This window comes from Pinus tabuliformis, chromosome 8 (genome assembly GCF_031772625.1).
Source record: "Pinus tabuliformis cultivar Carrire ecotype Pingquan chromosome 8, CPIR1, whole genome shotgun sequence".
In the NCBI taxonomy this organism is placed as follows: Eukaryota; Viridiplantae; Streptophyta; class Pinopsida; order Pinales; family Pinaceae; genus Pinus; species Pinus tabuliformis.
Genome location: NC_142294.1, coordinates 1,623,517,798 through 1,623,541,632, shown reverse-complemented (window position 1 = coordinate 1,623,541,632; position 23,835 = coordinate 1,623,517,798).

Genomic DNA, 23,835 nt, shown 5'->3' with positions numbered 1-23,835 from the left:
GGGGAAGCGACACTTGGTGGGAGGTTTCTGAAATGATCCTTTCATATAACCTCCAACTGCTAAACAAAGATCCCTGAAACAAGGGATGCCTTTACATGCTACCTTGGGAGAAGTAGTACATGCATGAAAGTTAGTTTTTCTCGATCACGAATGGAACCGGTCAACTCAATTGCACATGCAAGAGACTTCTCGATTGATGGAGAAAAATGTGCATTTCTGGCTGGGTGCTGGGCTCTCTACCCAGGAGATTTGCGTGATTTCTAGGTAGAGCAGCTGACTACTTCCTAGATTTGCACAAATCCTTGGTTGAAAATCCCATTGTTGGGAAAATTTACGCATATCCTGCTGGGAGGGTTTGCTGGCAAGATTGCTCAATCCTAGAGTTGACTAGGTTTTTAGAGAGGATTGCATTATTTCTGTAGGGAAGGATGGTTGCCCTCCAGAAATGCACAATTTTCAAGGGAAAGCTACTCAGCCTACAACTGTACCAAGTCCGGGTGAGAAGCCTATGAAGGGAAAAGATCAAACTATGATCAACAGGCTGCCTTTGAGCAAGAAAGACACTGAAGCTTGTGGACTTGATGATGCAAGCCAAAGTGTTGTATAAGGTTGGTAGGGAGGCTCAAAAATAGGCTAAGGAAAAATTTTGGAGGGTGGTTGTAGCTACTACAACACTTGCCAAAGGAGATGGAACACCTTGCCTTACAGCCTAAAAATCAGAGAATATCATTCTCCTGACAGAATGAGAGAGGCACTAAATATAACCCTAATGTATAAGCAGGCACTACAAAGACTCAAAGTCAATTGGATTGGCTTAAGGCTAAGTCCACCATTTCTTTTGGGAATGTTGGAAGAAGGAAAATAAGAAGAAGAAAGAGATTAGTGGGAGGAGATAGAGAGGAAGGCAAGATTTTATTCACAGGAAGAAGAGACTACAATAGAAGCATGGGATGTCAGGGAAACCACTAGAGCAATGAAGGACATGGACATAGATTGAGTTTCTCAGAGGATGAGCAACACTTTTAGTAGGGGGTGATGATAAGGCTCATCATTGGGTAAAATATATGGACCTTAATACATCTCCAAGATTAGTAAAATCAACTCTTCTCATAATTCCTTACATGTTCTAATTATATTTTTCTTAATGAGATGAGTAAAAGTAAGATGTTATGTCCAGTGATCTAATGTGCATTCATTGTAGCTTTTTGGGAGAAAATTAAGGAAAATTATGGCTAATTAAGGTGCAGGAACTCAAATGAGACAAGAAAGAGAGATTATAGGAGATGTATCTTCCTGATTAAACCCTTGCTCACTCGAGGATCCTTCAATCAAGTCACAACATCTCAGAGTTACAGGCTGCCAAGTCATGAGGATCATTGGAAGTTGAGCCAGTGATAGTTAAGAACAGTTTATCTTGAGTTTGGGAGCCAAGTCTCCTTAGATTTAAGTTGTTGGTAACTTCAGTTGTATAAATAAGGAGGCTTAGAGCCTCATTAGGATTAAGATTTTTTATGCAAGATAATTAAGAACTTTCGATTTGAAGGATTGTGACAAAACATTGTTATGCATTTTTTTTATATGTTAATGCAAATGAGAATTCCCTTGATCCAGCACTGAGTTGACTCAGAAGGCTGAATCTCTTGGGTTAGGGCCCAACCCTAGCAGCAGAGGTTCCTCTTACTATACTTGTATGCTTAGTTTATTTCATAGATTACTTGTTGAATTGATTTGGCATTGTTACATTACAAGTATTGGTGAATTTGATTAGTTTTCTTCCATTTGTGCATAGGTTTAACAGTAGCTTTAGAGAGATAAAGAAATACCATGTAAAGCCAATTTTACCATAGTAAAATTGCTTTCACAGTGATAAATTAATTAAAAATCCACCTTCTTTAAGTAATTTATAGTCAAAACCACGAAGAATAATTAAATAAATCACTATATATTTGATTTTCTTCTAGGAATAATTAATTAAACCATTTTTTTACTATTATTTCTTGTTAAATTTGACCCAATCATGAAAAATAAATAGATAAATCATTATTTATCTTATTTTTCTCTAAGAATAATTAATTAATCACTAATTAATTATTATTCTTTGTCAAATTTGATTAAATCCATTAGGAACAATTAAATAAATCATTATTTGTTTATTATTCCTTAACTAATTCCTTTAGATAATAAATAAATAATTTATTTATTTATTATTTCTAAATAAAAGTTTAAATACTTTTCCCCTACTAAACAAATATAATAAACTATTCCAAGTATGAGATCAATAATATTTTATTATTGCTCATTATTCAAGGAGAGCTTAGTATTTTGTTATAAATAGAAGGGTTTTCCATTCATTATTCACTTTTGATTATTTTCATTGTTCCACTGATTGTTGTAACTATGATTATTTTCATTGTCGCGCACCATATTTTTCTTTGGTTTATGCATTATAAAAGAGACAGACTCTGCAAACGCTGAAGACGTTTGAGGATAACCAAGAACCCATCCCATAGAGGGGGACTGGTAACATTTATCTGTTCTCTTCACAGGTGTTATTATTAAATTATTCTTTACATATTTGGTTTCCATTGGATGCTTTGGGGCTATTACTCTTTCTTTCACTGTTTAACTATTATCGTAGCATAGATCAAAATTTTGGCAGGTTTTGTTTCTATTGATAGTTCCAGATCTACAATGTTTAACAGTCATATATATTGTTGAGATTGTTTGTCATCCACAATCTTAAGTGGGTTCTTTTCGTACATCATGGATAAGAGGACAAAATGGACACCCTGGAAGCTATGTCTACCCCTGATTACCCCTACACTTGAGTAAGTCGACATTCCTTCACGAGGCTATCTCCTTCCTAATTCTCCCAATCTGCTCTACCTCTAGAAATGTTTCTCACAACACATGCCTTTGATTTGCGTGTCTTTATTTATACCATAAAATTAGTTAGGTCACATCATATCATATTTTTCTTTTGCACCTTTCATATTGATCCATCATCCACACCGTATATTAGCCATACCGATGGTGTGAGTCGCTTCTCCTGGAATCTAGCCTCAACAGCCTGGGCCATTTTTACCCCTTTTCATATGTTAGTCCTATCAAATGGCATGTGCATTGTATCTACCACTAATAATCAAGACGAATATGATGTAGTGATAGGTTTGTTAGTCGATGCCCACACCCATCACATCCTTCAACTTCATGTTCATTTAGATTCCTTGCTACTTGTCATGCAATTGAATGGTGTGTATCATGTGCATAAACTAGTCCTATTTAGAAAATATCTAGGAGTGAAGCTACTGGTACATGAATTTGAGACCATTACATTCAGTCATGTGCCTAGAGCCCAAAATCACTATGTAGATACTATTGCAAACAACATTCTAGATTGGCATTTATCACATGTATATCGCAGAAGATAAAAAACAAATGGTGAACCATAATCGTCATATAAAATGCATAATCATATTATGTATCATACAACTGTTTGGAGCCCTTAGCTATAAATACATCCAGTACGCCCATAGCATACTCGGGGGGCACGTAGGCCCCTACATCCGTACATCTCCTTTGGAGGATCTCATGCCAAGCTAGGCTGAGATACATGAATCCCTTTTTCAAGCAATCAAAACACAATGGTGCTCCACAAATTCCTCTTGTTAGGGTGGCATCATTCCCACCTTTGCATACTAGATCAATATCCCATGCTTGGGGCATGATGGTTTTCCCCTAGCCATCTTCTTTGTTAAGTCTTCACCTAGATCCCACTAGATCTACGTATGGTCGATTATCCTCCCATTCTTTGGATAGGTTGTCCTACCAGTCTCCCTGGCGAGAAATATGCACATCGCATATCATAGATGTTTGATACCATCTCTTCAAATATTCTACTCTATATCCATAGAGTCCCCATGTTTAACTTAGTGGGTGAGGTTGATTCTAGGCCTCTTCTAGCAGTTCATTCTCGTTTTCATCGTCCCTTAGTTATTCACTAGAAACCATCATTCCAAGAAGCGTTAAGGCCATATTTAGACAAGTAAGGCCACTTGCCTGAAAGTTGTAGATCTTGATTCTAATGGTTGGTTTGTCCGTTATGATCTACACAAGGTTTAGGGCCTTCTCCTCCTCTCAAATTGGAGGTAAACACCTTTTTATATAAAAATCCCCAAATTTTCTATTGCCCATTACAGCTAGACTGTAGCTCATTTTGAAAAAATATCAGAACTGTTGGAAATATCTCACCGAGATCTATAATGGGTCTTCGTCAGTTTTTTATGATTTGACACTTCACTAGGAAACCATTTCTCCAAGAAGGGTCACTTCGTCGCCTCCTAAAATCGAACTTCGTCATAAAGAAACACTTGTACTTTGAGGTCCACCTCCTCTTAATACTTGTTATATGATATATTGGTCTTTGTCATGAGTAACAATCATTTACTCATGTGTTCATGGTCCCCACCGTGCATAGTCTATGTGGCAGTGTCATCAAGTCATCCTTGTTTAGAGCATTCGCGATGAGTCACCCTTGCATCCTTGGAGTCAATTTCATGTCCCATTATCCCATGTCATAGTGTTCCATCCTTTGTTGCTCATTTTCACCTCCAGTCATACTATCCCCATCCCCTCTAGAGTTGAGTCAGTTGTTGCCATGTCAACCATGCAATTTATGCTCTGACAAGGGTAGTCATCTATTTGTCCCTCAGACCCCTTTTTCCCATTATCCCTGGTGTCATTCCATCAGTCACATTACTATTTTCCCTCGTGCTTTAGTTGAGGTTCCTCATTGCCTCATCTATCACGGGCCCTATTCTATTGACATCAACTCATTTATTCTAGAAGAATGACCTAGAGGATAGTGTATCTTGGTTCCAGCTTCCATTCTTGTTCGGCACTGCGGATCGAGCAGATGGTCTCATTATTTCCCTTTGACTTGGTCATTTCATGTTTGTGATCCATACACTTGATGGTCTAGTGATGCAGTAGATTGTACCAGTGATTCACAGGCGTGTGCGAGATGTTTCAGACATCATGAGGGGGTGGCCCTTTAGGTAGCTCCCCACATGCCCAGATGCATAACTATTATGCTACAACCTCTGATGCAGTTTTGTAGAGTTGATGGGTTCGATTCCTACCAGTTGCAGTGTCCATAGTATGTACATCTCCTTCAAACAATCAGTTCAATTTTATAGATCCCTTCCCTATGTAGCAGGGCTTCTCTGGTTGTTCTACCCTCCCTCCCACCCATTTCTTGAGGGAAGTGGATTTGTATCGCATGTACTAAGATATTATTGTATTCTAGTGCATTATGTATATGGGAGACATTGTATTATTTTATGGCTCTTTTATGCTAGTATGTCATGTACCATTCATCATGTACTTCATTGCTCAGTTTTATATTTTTGGGCGAATCATTATTTTTGTACTAAGTTATCTCACTGAGTATGGGTATGCCTCCCCTACCTCATTAAGGTCCGGTACCACAACATAAAAGGATACATGCATTAGTCTCGCCCCCTCTGTCAGTACCCTCTTTCAGATTCAACTTCATTGGTATCTCTTTCTCTCTCCTTGACTCCCCCGTGTTGTCTAAGTGATTGTGCCTTTACAATGTACTTCGGTCATACATTTTTCTCCTAACACTCGTATGTTGGGGGGCAATCTGTTATCACCAAAGAATTGATCATCTAGCCTAATTTATTATATGGATCGAGGTACAACATGTAAAGCCAATTTTACTATAGCAAAATTGCTTTCAATGTGAGAAATTACTTAATAAACCGCCTTTTTAAAGAAATTTATAGTCAAACCCATGAAGAATAATTAAATAAATTACTATTTATTTGATTTTCTTCTAGGAATAATTAATTAAACCATTGTTTTATTATTATTCTTGTTAAATTTGACCCAATCATGAAAAATAATTAGATAACTCATTATTTATCTTATTTTCTCTAAGAATAATTAATTAATCACTAATTAATTATTATTCTTTGTCAAATTTGACTAAATCCCTTAGGAATAATTAAATAAATCATTATTTGTTTATTATTCCCTAACTAATTCCTTGAGATAATAAATAAGTCATTTATTTATTTATTACTTTTAAATAAAGGTTTAAATACTTTTTCCCTCCTAAACAGATATAATAAACTATTCCAAGTGGTTATTACCGGAATGGGATCAATAATATTTTTTTATTGCTCATTATTCGAGGATAACATAATATTTTGTGATAAATAGAAGGGTTTTCCATTCATTATTCACTTTTGATTATTTTGATTGTTGCACTCACTATTGTAACTCTGATTATTTTCACTGTCGCACACCATATTTTTGCTGGGTTTATGCATTATAGAGGAAAGAGACTCTACAAAAGATGAAGACGTTTGAGGATAGCCAAGAACCCATCCCATAGAGGGGGACTGGTAACATTTATCTGTTCTCTTCACAGGTGTTATTATTAAATTATTCTTTACATATCTAGTTTCCCTTGGATGTTTTGGGTTTACTACTCTTTATTTCACTCTTTAACTATGATCGTAGCATAGATCATAATTTTGGCAGGTTGTGTTTCTATCAATAGTTGCAGATCTACAATGTTTAACAGTCATTTCTATTGTTGAGATTATTTATCATCCACAATATTAAGTGGGTTCTTTTCATACATCATTGAGAAGAGGACACTATGGACACCCTGGAACCAATGTCTACCCCTCATTACCCCTACACTTGAGTAAGGGGGCATTCCTTCACGAGGATTTCGAAGGACATCTCCTTCCTAATTATCCCAATGCGCTCTACCTCTAGAAATGTTACTCACAACACATCCCTTTGATTTGTGTGTCTTTATTTCTGCCATAAAGTTAGGTAGATCACATCACCTCATCCGTTGTCTTTTGCACCTTTCAGATGGATCCATCATCCACACCATATATTGGCCATGCCGATGGTGTGAGTCACTTCTCCTGGAATCTAGCCTCAGCAGCTTGGGCCATTTTTACCCCCTTTCATACGCTAGTCCTGTCAAATGGCATGTGCATTCTATATTCTACCAATAATTAGGCTGAATTTGATGTAGTGATAGGTTTGTTATTCGATGCCATCACTCATCGCATCCTTCATCTTCATGTTCGTTTAGATTCCTTACTACTTTTCATGCAATTGAATGGTGTGTATCATGTGCATAACCAAGTCCTATTTAGAAGATATCTATGAGTGAAGCTACTGGTACGTGAATTTATAACCATTACATTCAGTCATGTGCCTAGATCCCAAAATCACTATGTAGATACCATTGCAAACAACATTCTAGATTGGCATTTATCACATGTATACCACATAAGATAAAAAACATATGACGAACCATTATTATCATATAAAATTCATAGTCATATTATGTATCATATAAGTGTTTGGATCCCTTAGCTCTAAATACATCCAATATGCCCATAACATACTTGGGGGGCACATAGGCCCCTACATCCCTACATCTCCTTTGGAGGACCTCGTGCCAAGCTGGGTTGAGATGCTTGAATCCATTTTTCAAGCACTCAAAACACAATGGCGCTCCACAAAATCCTCCTACTAAGGTGGCATCATTCCCACCTTTGCATACCAGATCAACATCCCATGCTTGGGGGCATGATGGTTTTCCCCTAACCATCTTCTTAGTTAAGTCTTGGCCTAGATCCCGATAGATCTAGGTATGGTCGATTATCCTCCCATTGTTTGGATAGGTTGTCCTACGGGCCTCCCTGATGAGAAATATGAACATTGCATATCTCAGACGTTTGATACCATCTCTTCAAATATTCTACTCTATGTCCACAGAGTCCCCATGTTTGACTTAGTTGGTGAGGATGATTCTAGACCTCCTTTAGTAGTTCAGTCTCTTTTTCCTCTTCCCTTAGTTCTTCACCAGGAAACATCATTCCAAGAAGCATTAAGGCCATACTTAGACAAGTAAGGTCACTTTCCTGAAAGTTGTAGATCCTAATTTCGATGGTTGGTTTGTCCGCTACAATCTCTACAAGAGTTACGGCCTTCTCCTCCTCTCAAATTGGAGGTAAACACCCTTTTATAGAAAAACCCCAATGTTTCTATCACCCATTGCAACTAGACTGCAGCTTAGTTTGATGAACCATAAAAACCTTTGGAAAGCTCTCACTAAGCTCTATAATGGGTCTTCCTCAATTTTTTACGATTTGACACTTCGTGAAGAAACTATTTCTCCAAGAAGGGTCACTTCATCGCCTCTTAATCTCAAATTTCATTATAAAGAGACACTTGTACTTTGAGGTCCACCTCCTCTTAATACTTATTGTACCATTTTTTGATCTTTGTCATGAGTAACCATCATTTACTCATGTTTTCATGGTCCCCACCAGGCCTAATCTGTGTGGCAGTGTCATCGAGTCACCCTTGTTCAGAGCTTCCAAGATGAGTCACCATTACATCCTTGGAGTATATTTCATGTCCCATCATCTCATGTCACAGTATTCCATCCATATTTGCATACCTCCCATCCTGTGTTGCCCATTTTTTCTTCCAGTCACACTATCCCCATCCCCTCTAGAGTTGAGTCAGTTGCTACCAGGTCAACCATGCACTTTATGCTCTGATAATGGTAGTCATCTGTTTGTGCCTCAGTCCCATTTTCCCTATTATCCCTAGTGTCATTTCATAAGTCACATTAATATTTTACCTCGTGCTTTAGTTGAGGTTCCTCATTGCCTCATCTATCACGGGTCCTATTCTATTGACATCAGCTCATTTATTCGAGAAGAACGGGCTGGAGGGTGGTGTATCTTGGTTCCAGCTTCCATTCTTGTTCAGCACTTTGGATTGAGAAAACTGTCTCATTATTTCCCTTTGACTTGTTCATTTCATGTATGTGATCCATACACTTGATGGTCCGGTGATGCAGCAGATTGTACCAGTAATTCCCAGGCATGTATGAGATGTTTCAGACCTCATGAGCGGGTGGCCCTTTAGGTAGTCCCCCACATGCTTAGATGCATACCTATTACGCTACAACCTCTGATGTAGTTCCATAGAATTTATGGGTTCGGTTCCTACCGGCACTAGTGTCCATAGCATGCACATATCCTATAGATGATTCGTTCAATTTTGCAAAGCCATTCCCTGTTCAACACATTTGCCTCATGTAGTTTTGCTAGCCTCTACGTAAGGGAAACGGTGTGTGCCATGAGTTCGACTTCATCATATCTCTCCTGTAGCTCCTGAGCCTACATTTCCAACCTTTGCAAGGTGGGATCCTCCTGCAAATTGGTAACCACTTCGAGTGCCTGCTCGAAGAGCGTGGTGCACTCCTTCACTGCGCTATCTACTGCTGCCATGACATCTTTCACAACTCTCTCATGCTACTCTCTGACTTCTAGCAGAGTTAAAGGCTGGGCCTTCAATTGCAGTTTTGTAATCTTGAGGTTAAGGTCAAACTGAACCTTTTCCATCTCTATTCTTGCAACGCACACTCTGGTAGCAAGCTTTCAAATCCACAAATCGACTAGCTCATCATCGAGAATGTCCAGCTCTAGGACAGACCTACATACCTCAGCCACTACATTGGTCATGCACTCATTTTTTTTTGTGATGGCTTTGACGAGGTTAATAGAAGAATGTCTTTGTACAATTATCTGAGTGTTGTTGACTTTCTGATCACTGATTACCTATAACGCACACTGTTCGCAGGCCTAAAGTTCTGCAATCATGCCATCCTGCAAAATGTGAAGCACCTCACTCAGAAGCACATCAAATTGAGCCAAACTCCTTTAAGGGTGCTGACAATGGTCTGTTAGCTTTGGTCTCTATGGTTAGTCCTCCCTTGGCAGCACTATTTCCTAGGGATCCAATGTGCGTACCAGCCCTACTACTTCCGATGTGCTTGGAAACAAACTAGTTCACGTCGCATTTCTTCGTCCCACACTAGTTTGTACCTGTGACAACTAGATCTATAGCTCGCACAGAACCATATGAATGGCACGCAAGGCATACTTCTACTATAGCTCGAACTGCTACAGCAATTTCGCAGTGGCATCCCTTATCATATCAATGATATCATTCAAATCACCTTTTGTTAAGGTGATCGGATCGAGAGAAGTCTTGTTGGCCTTAGGACTTATTTTGTGGCCCTACCTTCTCTGGAGTTGTATTGTGCTTAATGTAGAACAAAGTAGTCTCTGGGTTTTCTCCTCCCTGTTCTGACTGCTGGTCCTCCTCCTTTGCTCCATGGAAGGTGACTTCTAACTCTTGTTAGAGTCACGCTCCTCTTCTTCTGCCTATCCTCCCATCTGCTTCACGACAGTGCACTCTGCCTTGGCCTTGTCCTTAGCCTCCTTTTCTCTCTTTGCAGCCAACTGTTCCATCTTCAGCTTGGCCTCTTCCTTTCTCCACCACATTGCGGACTTGCTAGACCCAATTATCAAGTCCAAGGCAGTGCGCCAATCTGCTGGCCAATAGTCAAGGGCTGTTGTAACTGCATCGTCTATGGCTAGGTATGGCAGGTCATACCATTTTTGCTTAGTATCCTTTCACATGGGTATCAAGACATAGTGGAAGTTGGCCTTGAACTCCACATACTCTTGCAGCTTCTCAAAAATGGTCGGCGACATCTATAGTTTGCGGTTAATGGCCATATGGATACTCATCTCCATCAATATCTAAAATATCTTGTTGTCCTTGACCCTTTGAGGGTCCTTTGTAGCCCATAGTAAAGCGAGCTTTGCTACTTCCGATAGGTTAGGTACAACTGGAGGAAACTGGTTATCCTCTGGTAACTCCCACACGACCAGCACTATGGACAACAACAACCATGCATATTGGAATGTTTTGCTATGATCCCGTGCCTCTCTACAGTTCGCAAGGAACTCACCGTAGAGGTAGCATGCCCAGTTAAACTGTACGCTCTCCACGTACTAAGTCGGTAAGGCTACTACTGGTGCTAACACTTTGTCTGCGTGACACTTCCGCATAATCTTTCCTGCAAAGATTTGCGTTGCTACTTTGACCATGGGGCCGGTTATACTTATGATGGCATAGCCACGCGACTTCTTAGCGAGTTTTAGTTTGTCCTTCATTTCTTCAGCGAGGTCGCGCTTGCGTATCATCTCACCAAACACCATGGCTGGATTTTTTCCCAAGTGTGGCAATCGAGCGATCCTGTGGATGAGCATGTCAGTGATGGGTATCGACTCTTCTAGCCACAAATACCCATCATGCACCAAGCACAGCAACTGCTTGATCACTACCATGGTTATGGGTGTGCGGTTGTAATGTGGTACCCACAACATGTTTAACATACCTGTCTTATCCACCCCTTTTACCTACTTTCTTGGCTCCATTGTGGGCACACCAGAGTCTTTGTAGAAGACGTGGTGCATTTCTGTCACTAAATGGGGAAAGCATTCTATATCAGCCAAATCCCAGTCCTCTAATTTTAAAAGGGTGATGCACCCCAAGCATGGTCCTTCAAAGAAGATTTGGTCCGATAGTAAGGGTGTGTGTAGTGTGACCTTACTTTCATCAATATCCTTTGGAACCTTTGTCTTGCCTCTGCGTGGAGGAATGTACTTGGGTAGTTTAGAGATGGGGTCAGACCCCTCCACATCAATGTCGTTCGCCCCCTCCATATCAATGTCATCCACACCCACATGGAGTTCTTCAACATTGGCGTCAAGCTCTAGGTCAATCACCTTGCCCTTTCCCTACGTGGTGGGCTTTCCCGTTTGTGGGTGCTTTCTAGGTGATGCGCGCATCGGTTGTTACTCTTTCTACTTATCCTTCTTTGATTTTGGACCTGCCTTGGTTGACATAGGCCTCGGCCTTGTTGTCCTTGGTGATTTAGGAACTTCTGCTGGTACTTCGACGCTTTCAACCTCTGGGGAAAATCCCTCAGCTGCCATTAGTACCTCTGGGGTAGTTCCTTTAGCTTCCATTTCTTCTCCTACACTCACGGTTTTTGCGGGCAATGACATAATGCTAGACAATAACTCCTATGTCTCCATTGGAAATTTCTCAAACACTGTATTCACTATCATAGATTCAAAGATATTAGGGTTCATATGTACCTGAGAGCTTAATACCTCAATTCTCAAAATGGCAAGTGTTTTTCGTTGGGTAGCCACCTATAATTTATAGGCATTTCCAAATTCAAATCCAACCGTTCCCCGATAACTCGTTCATAAATGCTAAATTGGCGGCAGATTTTCAAATATCTTTCCCTTAAATTTTGACATAAATGCTGCCCCCCCCCCGCTGCATTTGGTCATTTTCCCACTATCAAGTCATGAACAGTGACCATAAAGGTCACTTTCTAGCTACCCTGCGTGGTCCACTCTTGGATAGCGCAACTCCATGCGCATTTATGTTGGCACTGTGACATTCCTTCATTCCACGCAATTCCCCAATCACGCAGCTTCCCAAACAGGACAGTGTAGTTTATATTCCCGCACCTCCTTTTAGCTGCCTCGAGCGCTAATACTGTGCTTCCACCATGTAGTCATCTAGATGGATTGTTGGTGTATGGCTTCAATCGGTTGCCATTCACCCATCCTAGGAATGGTTCTCCATTCAATTTTACCAACTAAACTGCTCCACCATCAGTAATCTCCTTGATGACATAGGTCCCCAACTAATACATCCTAAAGTTCCTTGGAAATTTATCAAACTTGCAGCCATATAACAAAACCAGATCATTTACCTTGAAGTTACCCAATTTGATGTGCCGATCGTGCCATGCTTTTTCGCACTCCTTTTGAAGCTATTGACAGAATCCATCTAGAAATATATCTTCTTCAAGATCTGTTAACTACACGAGCCTCTCCTCCAGGGCTCCACAATCCACCATGCCTGTGAATTCCTCTATGCACATACTAGATACAATGTACTCCATCGGTATCACAACTTCCACGCCATAAACCAGTCTGAACAACATTTGTCCAATCAACTTCTTGCAAGTCGTTCTATAAGCCCATAGCACCATGGGTACATGCACATCCCAATCATTCCTTTGAGAATTGCAAACCTTCATGAGCGCACTCTCCAATATTTTATTAAACACTTCCACCATCCCATTAGCCTATGGATGATACAGTGTGCTCTTTTGATGGTAACCTGAAACTCTTCAGTCATCACGTTGATTGTCTCATTGAGAAAGTGTGTACTACTATCCCTCATTAGGATTTTTGGACATCCAAACCTTGTTAGCACGTACTCAAAGATGAATTTGGCTACTATCACGCTTGTACAGTCCTGCACAGGCTATGCCTCTACCCATCTCGTTAAGTACTCAGTTGCGTTGATGTTGTATCGCACACCCATCTTCTTTCCTGGAGGCTGAATTGGTCTTGCAAAGTCAATCACCGACTTATCAAAGGGCTATAGTGATATTTATGGATTTAGCAGCATCTCATCCCTGTGTGAGGGTCTGCCCGTCCTTTGGCATGCATAGCATGCCCTACAATACACTTTTGAATCCTTATGCAAGGTCAGCCACCATAACCCAGCACGTAGAATCTTCTGCGTTGTTACTTTCCCTGCATAATGACCTCCTGCAGCTCCATCATAAGCCTCAGTGAGGATGATGTCTCATTAAAACTCTGGCACATAACGTCATAATATTTCATCTGATCCCATTTTGTACAAGTGGCCTGCAATGACAGAAAAGTTTTCCGCGCGCACCACCGGTTCCTTCTTCTGTTGGCTTGTATATCCTTCCAGAGCCGTACTTGTTGTTAGGAAGTGTATAATATCTTCAAAATGACTGTCCATGACACACACTGTAAAGAGTTATGCATCATATGGCCCCTCCTCCAAATTAGTAGGCTCCTCCCCTGTTTCAATGTGCGATAGATGATCTAGCCCAACATTCAAGCATCCTTGTTTCACAATAACTTCAAAATCATTTTCCTAGAACAACAACAGCCACCTGCATATCTTCGCCCCCAACACAAGCTTGTTGACCAAGTATTTCAACGCGGAATGGTCTGTATACATCTTAAAATGTCCAACCAACAAATAGTGCCTGAACTTCTGGAGCGTGTACACCATGGCTAATCCTTCTCTCTTTGTTGTGGAATAATTTTTCTCCACTTTGGACAGCTTCCTACTTGCAAATGCTATAGGATGATCCAATTCCCCTTCACCGGTATGTGTCAGTACTGCACCCAGCACAATACATGATGCATCTACATGCACATGAAAATCCTTTTTCCAATCCAGGAAAACTAGGATCAACGCAGTGACCATTTTCTCCTTTAGCATATCCAAGCTCTTGTAGCATTCTTCATTTCAATAGAATGTAATGTCCTTCTTTAATAGTTCTTCCATTGGTGTAGTGATCTGGGCATATCTATTGATGAATTTCCTATAGTATCATGTATGCCCCAACATTGCACACAACTGTTTCACACTCCTTGGCACCTCCAAATTTATTATGACGACGATCTTCACAAGGTCTACCATCAAGCCTTGTCTGCATACCACATGGCCCAGCAAGATACCAAAAGGGACACAAAACAAACATTTCTTTAGATTCAACACAATCTGTTACCTCCGGCATGTATTTAGCATCAAGCACAGACTTGGCACATGGCACTTCACCAGTCCGAACACTGTCCAATTGTCAAAGTATACTTCCATAAATTTATGAATGAAATCCTTGAACACCATGATGAATACAGGTGAAAATATCGTCGACGTATTCTTCAACCCAAAAGGGATCACCGTATACTAGAAGCATCCCCATTCAGTCATGAAGGTTGTCTTACCTCTATCCACTGGTGCAATCTTGATTTGGTGGTACCCAAAGAACCCATCAGTGAACGAATACGCTTCTTGGCTACCAACATTATCCAAGACCACATCGGTGAATGGAGTTGGTAAGGGATCATGCACGCAGGCATCATTCAATTTCCCGAGATCTACGCATATCCTTATTTCTTCCTTCTACTTCTTTTCCTGAACTACTATTGAGCTCACCCAATCATATTCTTCGACCGGTTCAATGATACCTGCCACGAGCATCTTATCTAATTCAACGCGGAACCTTTCCTTATACTTCGTATTGAGGTGGTAGAGTCTTTGCTTCATAGGTATCGCATTCGGTTTTAGGGTGATCTTCATGACACCCAGGTCCCCTATTATCCCTTTCAGATCTGAAAACTTTATGGGAAACAAATCCTGATATTCACAGAGTAGTTCAACGACCTTGTTTGTTGTCACGTCATCCCAGTAGTCCCCAATCTTTGCAAACTTTGGCTCTGCCTCCGTGCCAATGTTCACCTACCAGGTCTTGAGTTTCTCAGTTATGTTTGGGTTCTCTAGCTATGGTCCTTCAACTTCGCGGTGTCCTTCAGTCTCTGGAATATTAATCTTCCTCGTGTCTTCGTCTTCTTCTTCTGCTGTGACATTGTATCACTCTAGCATGTGGCTTAGTTGGGTTTTCCAATCAAGTTGAATCAAATCTAGAGGATCCACTGGTATCCTGAAAATGGCTATCTTAACCTCCTGCAACAAGTCATTGATAGATTCAAACCCATACTCAAAACGGAACATCATCCGAAATCCTAGGCGCAAAACATCGCATTCTTCGGTGCCATGACGAAGCTCTGTCTCCAAGTACCAATTCATTCATATAACATCCAAGGTATGACAAAACATATGGACCCATTCCGACTGAGGCTTCTCTCCCTATACTTTATTCCATTTGGCCAAATGATTGCAGGGATCATTTCTCCCATCACACTTTTATATTGTTCATATGTTCGAGTGGCCAAAGTGTATCCTCATCGTCCTTCTATATTCATTCCAATCCTCAAAACTATCCTTGTGTGTACCCCACCATCTTACGAGTGTAGCACGTAGTGCCTAATCTAATGCTTGGAAGTGATGCTTCTCTAGTACTTCCCTTTAAAATGTATCCAAAAATTGATCAACATCAGTTAACCCATCATAGTGATGCAGATTTCTTACCTCTGATGACATGCAATGCAATGACTTGGTCATCATATTATAGCGCAACATAGATATCACTGAATCCTGTTCCTCATCTGAATCTGATGTGCAATAGCTCTCACGGTCCCATGCAATAAATTTTTCTATTGTTGGATTCACCAAATCCTAATCTCACACTGTTATCTTGTAAATCTGGTCCAAATCATCATCACTTTCATAATCACAGATTGGTTCTGTATAGCACGATCCTTCTACAGGATCTAGTGGCACCACTACGTGAACCGATTTCTTCTCAAATACCATCTTTCTCTTCTTCAGGTTGATTACCCTATTCATATTAGTGGCCCAACCGATCCCAAGGAGCACGGGGTAGGGATTGCTATCATCCATAATCTCTAATACTTCAAAGTCCCTAGTTTGCTTGCACCTTTGATATCAGCTGTTACCCCTTGCAACCTCCCCATCAAGATGATCATTTCTTGATTTTCCATTCTTCACTAAATCGGAGACCACTGTAGTGCAAGTCTTCCCATTCACTCCCATGTATGTTTAGGCAAAACATTCACGTTTAACCCTAGATCCAGGATAACTTGGTCTATTTTGTATTCTCCTATCTACATGGTGAGTCTCATCTCACATCCAATCATTTCCTTATGCTTACCAAGCTTTCTGACTACACGCGGTTTGTCAGTAGCATTTTCCTGGCCAGCACACCGATTGCTCAGTTCTTGCAGTCCCTTCACAGCCTTACTATCATGGAGCAGTTTCATGCAGGTCTCCAAGAATGTGGTAATCATGGATGGGTCCATTTATTTAATTGGTTTCTCTTTAATTCTTTAGGTAGAGGCCTCAGAAAAACTTTTATTTGCTTCCATAAATGTTTCTTTTGTGCATTGTAGATCAATCCCGATATCCTTTTTGGTTCTTTGTGGACCCACTCACCTTCTGCAAGTTGCTTCCCCTTATCATCAGCAGTCACTATTCCACTTCGCAGCATAATGTTTACCTTAGGGTCTTCCTAGCGAGGCTCATTCCTTATCATATATAGGTTCTGAGTCGGATGTGGAGTCTACGCTCCCTTTTCAATGTTATTGGTTGGTCAGATCTAGCCCAACCAATATCAGATCATCCAATAATAAGTCATTTAAGGTCTCATGATCCTAATCCAACATTGAATTCAAGGTGCACAAACTATTTTCGATCAAATCACAAACATAGCCCCTGCAACATAAAATATACTTCATATAGAAGTATTCCTTAAAAACCCATATACTTGCACTTGGCCTTATGATCTTCTCCTCCTTATATAGCTTTAGGCCCTTTGTCAATACCTTGGACCAAAACCACTTAGGACCAATACCTTGGACCAAATACCTATGGTCAATACCACAGAGAAAATACCTTAGACCAAATACCTAGTGTCAATATCACAAACCAAATACCTCATACCAAATACCTAGGGTCAATACCACAAACCAAATGCCTCGGACCAAAACCTTTGTTTTCCAACATGTACACATTTTCTTCCTATGGGAGTGTGTGTATACATATACAGTATTTTTGTTCGGTGGACCAACATGTTTATGTTGTTTTGACTAAGTGGCCCTTCATGTACTTCTTAAATTTCTTTTTATTAGCCTTTTCCTTTACCTTCTTTATTCTGATCAGTAGACCTTAGTTCCATCTTCCTGTTCTTCTGTACCACTACCTTGTTACCTTTGAATATACCTATTATATTGTGAGTTGTTGATTTTACTTTTACCAAAACTGAATTGACCTCAGAGTGAGTTTCCATCAAGGAAAACACTTGTATCATAATGCCAACAATCTCCCCGTTTGGACTTGATGGCAACCATGATGGTGTCGATTACTGCAAGTTGTAGAAACTATTAGAGATAAAATGAAACACCAAAATATCTCCCTCTTCGACATCAAGGGCAAAGGGCGGACCAAGAACTTTTGTCCTTTGATATACATTATGATGTCCATGATCCCCCTGAGTACATGCCGAGTCTGCAGAGATATGATTCAAAATAATAACATGACTCTATAACTCAACTAAGTGAGTATGACCTCCTTATGACCAGTGATTCATACATACATCAATCACCCAACCAAGTGGGGATATACCAATTGTTTATACATGACAGAAATACAATAAATATTACATCATCCATCCCATGCAAAGTGGGGATATAAATTACATCATTTGTTCAATACTGTTATCACTCAGGTTGTCCCTAAAGCTCCTTAAAGGGATACGGCCGAGGTAACCACAAACCAATCTTTGGACTGGAGGTCCTAGCCTACCAGCAGCCAGAGAGGGCTCTCTCTTTAGGATTTAGCTTTGTTGATGATGATTTTAGGCTAGTTATTAAGTACAAGGGGTTTTGTTTGAGTTTTGGTGGGAAGGATGATGCTTTCAAGTAAAGAGGCAGGGATAGCATGAAAGTTTTAGAACCATTGGGCATGGAGTCAAGGAGTAGGACTGCTGGTGCATTTTCTTGGTCACCAGAAGGAATATGGAGCAAGCTAGCTACATATGAAACAATGATTCAAGGTGAAAAGGATGGAATGAGGGCTGAGGACTGAGAGGCAATTAAGAATCTCTCGTTCAGCTAAGCAGAGGGAAGGTGAATGAGCTCTATCTAGGAGCAGTGAAGAATCCCTAGATAACTGTCAAACATGAGTGAATTAGGGGAAATATGAGCCACAGGGAATTCATATTCATTACTAACTCAGATGAAAACATAAAGAAATAGCAGAAATTGAGCATAGGGTGCAGTTAAACAAGTTCTAAGATAACCTTTCTTTCTGCTATTTAGATGGTACATCAATGGAAAACAAAGGTAAGAAACACTTATTGAGTCATGTTACAACACAAGAATTCCACATTCAATTCTTCAAACCATTAAAACACAGCACACAGTCATTCCTACAAGCTTTTCAGCAGTCTTTGATTAAGTAAAACATCATGTACACAGAGCGAGTCTCTCTTCGAGCTATACAATCAACCAACAAGCCCTTTAAACAATGAATTAGGGTTGTTTATATAAGCAAAATATCTAAAAAAATCAGATCTTAGACAGATCTGCTGTAATAACTGTCTTTAACCTAACACATGTTTTAAATAAATGCGGGAAAATATCCTCGGGCTGCGCTGGGTGCATTTGTACCAAAAAGGAGTTTAATGTGTTGTCTTTATGGCTCTGTGCTGATCACTTAGCCATAAATGTGCTTTGGGTTTTGATCCATTGCTGTTCAGTGGCTTTAAATGCTTTTAACTGTGATGGGAGAGCTTTGATGGGCTTTCACCGTTTTCTTTGACTTTGTTGGAGGTCATTCAATGTTCACCTGCATTGGGAATAAAGATTTTCATTTAAAACTTTCGACTGATACTCTTTGCCACTTCCTAGATATGCTTTGGAACTGAATGTGCGCCTTTCACACTTATAATACTATTTAAACTGTCGCATCAACCTTTCATGGCTGCTGTTCGGCCCTCTATTGCTTTAAAAAGTGCCTTTGCCCCTTTCCTGAATCTCTGTGAAGACATTTATGTCATTTTGCGACTTTCGGGCTTGCCGGAGGCCGAGCCACAAAAGGGCTTTCCATTTTGGCCTATTTCCCTTAGCCATGCGTGATTAGCGCTAATTGTGCATGAAAAACTACCTCAGATTTTGATTCCGGGCTTCCTAGGTTACGATTTGTGCCTTTTTTTCTTTTTGACGGTGACGTCAGCATGACATTAGCAGTGGGTCCCAGTACGGAAGTGACGTGGAAGGGTGACGTCAGCAGTATGGCCGGGCGATGTGGCAGTATGGTGGAGGAGATGATGTGGTAGTACGGTGGCAGCTACCTGGCAAGGACATGGTGGCAGGAGGTCGATGCGGGATGGTGATGTCAGCATGACATGGTGCTGATGCAGGAGTGGGAAAGCGGTATCTGGTTTCAGGTGCACCACTTTTGTGCACAGTCGGTTTCGGAGGAGGGGGCTTCGCCATAGCCGAGAGGGTGACGCATGGCGGGAATATGACAGGAAAACCGCCCATCTCCCGGGCGCTAACCCTCGGCATGTCGGGGCACGAAAAGACCCACCCGCCGTAGATCTCGGGCGCGCCAGATCTGACGGCCGACGGGAGAGACAAGGCGGTGGAGGGTTAAAAACGGGGCCCGCGCATATTTTATTATGTGTTTTATTCATATGGCGGGGGTTTAAACTTTAGAAATGTGGGTTTTGGGTTATTTACAAGCGGGGGAAACATATTTACAAGTATGACTTTAGGATAAGGGCGGGAAATGAGTGTTATAGGATTAGGACTTAGGGGAAATGGTTGTTAGGGTGACCAGATGTTAGACTAACTCGAGGTTAGGACACGAAAGGGTTAGTAGTATCCCCAGATGGACTACTATTTCCCGGACTTGATAGATATGGCTATAATGCCAAGGGATGGGAATGTGTACATAGGGGAGTTTATTAACATAGTTTTAGTAGGGGAAGGGGAGATAGATAGGGAGATACATAGTAAAATTAGTAGTTAATATGACAAGTGATAAGAAAGTGCTAAGTATGTGAATCTTAGGCTAATAGGGGGGAAAATGATTCATAGAGGAAGTATTAACACTCCTTGAGTAAAGCAGATCTTTACCAAGGCAAATGATATGGAAGGTGATGAAACTAGGAGGTATCAAGCAGATCTTGACCTCTTCAAGGAAGTTAGTGAGTGACTTTGGGGAATAAGAAGAAGGGCGAGTTAGGCATGCCTAGCTTGAGCTCCTCCAAATGGAAATTGCCTTGCATTTGTGATCTGAAGTACAATATGATTTTGAAACACAAAATTGATCATAATTCAACACTCTGCAACCTCAAAACTACCTACCCAGCTTACTTACCTAGCATTTTTTCTTCTTTTTGGTTTGGGTGCACTTAGACTTGCAGACCCTGCTTTACAATTTTTCTTTTAACTACCCTCCTATCTAAATCAATCCTTATTTCTATCGGGGCTCAGATTAAGCTATTGAGCGCCCAAGATTCTCTACCTATCTACAAATCTGCCAAGATTAAACAATTTGGACAGATAGTGATTCTCTATATTCTAAAACAAGAAATTGAAACCTAGGGAAGCCAAGATTAGGCTGTTTGGACTTCCCTTACCAAAGTTCTTCAAAAAATGGTTAATTTATCAAAATTGGAATACGGTAGTGGCATTTAGACTGGCACACTTTCATGACCTCTTCTTTGGCCTCTTTCTGGAAATATGGAGCATTGCAGCATGCAAAGTATGACATATTTGGCATGTAAAAATGTCAATCATGAAAGATGAACACTTGTTGCAATAGGAGGCTAACAGTGGCTCCACTTGGGGATGGCTTTTCCTTGTGAAAAGCCAAGAACAGCAGGTCAGACTGCCTTGATCTTCTATTGTTGTTGTGGACTGAAAAATTTCTTTGTGCTGGCTGCTAAAAGTGTGAAACTTTGAAATATGATCAACCCTCTCCTCAACTGAAATATTGTGAAATACATAGAACTGCCTGCTTTTTTCTGTGTGCTTGATATTATATACAATGTTGCTTGAGCATTGCCCTTGAAGATAGATCTAGAATATGGATCAAAACTAATGTATTTCTCTTAGCCTTGATCTAGAAACAGTTGCTGATATGAAACTAAAAAATGCTCCTCTCCTATTGATACTGTTTGACTGAAGACTTCAAGATTGGTTGTGTCTTCACAAACTTTGTTGCTACTCCTATAGCACTCAAACTGCTTATAAAAACATAAAAACAAAGTGCTGATATATACAAATATCAATGTACAAAGAGATACATACAAAGTGGCATTATATCCTTTAAAAGGGATCATGGTAATGTTTTAACACTCGGCCATTAACAGGGCCTTCTTCAGCAATGCTGCCCTCTACGGATTTGAGGAAATATGTGTTATTTCCCTGAACAACAGAAATAACAAATGGCCCTTTCCATAAAAAATCAAATTTTGCATGTTTTCCCTCGTCTTCTCTTTGTGAATCCCACCTTAGAACTTTTTCACCAATGTAGAAATCCTCAGCCTTAGCTCTCTTATCAAATATCTTTTTGAACTTCTCTTACAAAATCTGAGCTCTGTCATAAACCTGCTCTCTGGTTTGCTGAAGATGAATGGTCTGATTGATTCTTCATTGAATGTCATTTGGCTCAGCCTGAATCTCCTGTAATATTTTGATAGTAGGGATGCCCAAGGATGAAGGAAATCTGGCCTCCATGCCATATACTAGCTCATAAGGGCTCATCCCAATGGATTTATTTGTTGAAAGTTTGTCTACCCATAGGGCATTTGTGAGCTTTCTATGCCAGTTCTTCTTGTTCTCCTCTAATATCTTCTTGATAATATTAATGAGGCTCTTGTTAGATGACTCAGCCAAGCCATTACCTTGGGGGTAATAGGCTGTGGAATTCCCCAAGGTGATGTGAAATTTATGGCAAAAATTGATCATCTTTTTGGATTTGAGGGTAGCGGCATTGTCAGTAATGATCTTCTCAGGGCAGCCAAATCTAGAAAGGATATTGCACTCAAGGAATTGGATAATGACGGTGTCATTGGCTTGTCTGCATGGGATGGCCTCAACCCACTTGGTGAAATAGTCGGTGGCTGTTAGAATCCACTTGTGCTGGCTTGAGGAAGAGGGATGGATTTCTCCAATGAAGTCAAGACCCCATTGTCGAAAAGGCCTTTCATTTGAGATGGGTTTAAGGAGCAGCGACAACAGCTTTCTTTTGCCCTCAAAGGTTTGGCATTTGTGACATGAAATGGAAAACTTATTTACATCTACGAAAAGAGAGGGCCAATAGAAGCCAGCCCTTAAAATTTTATCAGCAGCGGACTTCCAATATAGATGTCCTCCACAGTCCACTGCATGGAATTCTTTCATGACATTGTTAGTTTCATTCATGGTTAAACAGTTAAGCAATATGCCTTCATGATTTTTCCAAAATAAAGCACCATCTAAGACACAAAACTTTAGAGCCTTCATTTTCAAAAATCTTTTCTTGGTTCTGGACAATCCTGGGGGAGCAAATAGGTTTAACAATACAAAGCATATATCAGCATACCATGGGGATTGCAAAAAGGTTTCACTGATCTGTGGAGTCGCCGGCTCCTGTTCATTGTCCAATTGGTTAATGTCTAAGGCTTGAAAGTTTGTTTTGGACATTAGTTTGGCTAAACCTTGCCCCTTTATCAGTTTGGTTGGTTTTATTTCTATGTTATACTCAAGGATGTTAGCAATCCACTTGCCTCTTTTTCCTTCTAGCCCTTCTTGGGTTAATATGTCTTTTACAACAACATTTGGCACATAAGCAATCACATGTGAATATAAAATGTAGACTCAGAAATCTTTGATTGCTTTGACCAGAGCATAGGCTTGTTTTTCCATGATTGGGTACTTCAAAGGGGCATCTCTTAAGGCTCGACTGAAAAATGCAATTGGCTTTTCAGCTCCCTGGTCATCCTTTTGCAAAAGTACAACAGCTATGGTGTGATCAGATGCAAATGAAAATATGATGAAATCTTTGTCAAATTGTGGACTGGTGAGGACAGGGGCTTAGGTTAAGGTAATTTTGATACTCTCAAAGGCTTGGTTGGTCTCAAGAGACCATTTTACCTTAGCATCATTTTTTAACATGTTGCTTAACAGTCTTATTAGCTCGGCTAGATTTGGAATAAATCTCCTTAGGAAGTTGATTTTTCCAAGGAATGCTTGCAACTCTTTTACGTTTCTTGGATATGGGATTTGGAGGATGGCTTGGATTATTTCAGGATCAATTCTAATCCCGTCCTTTGATATGATATGGCCAAGAAGT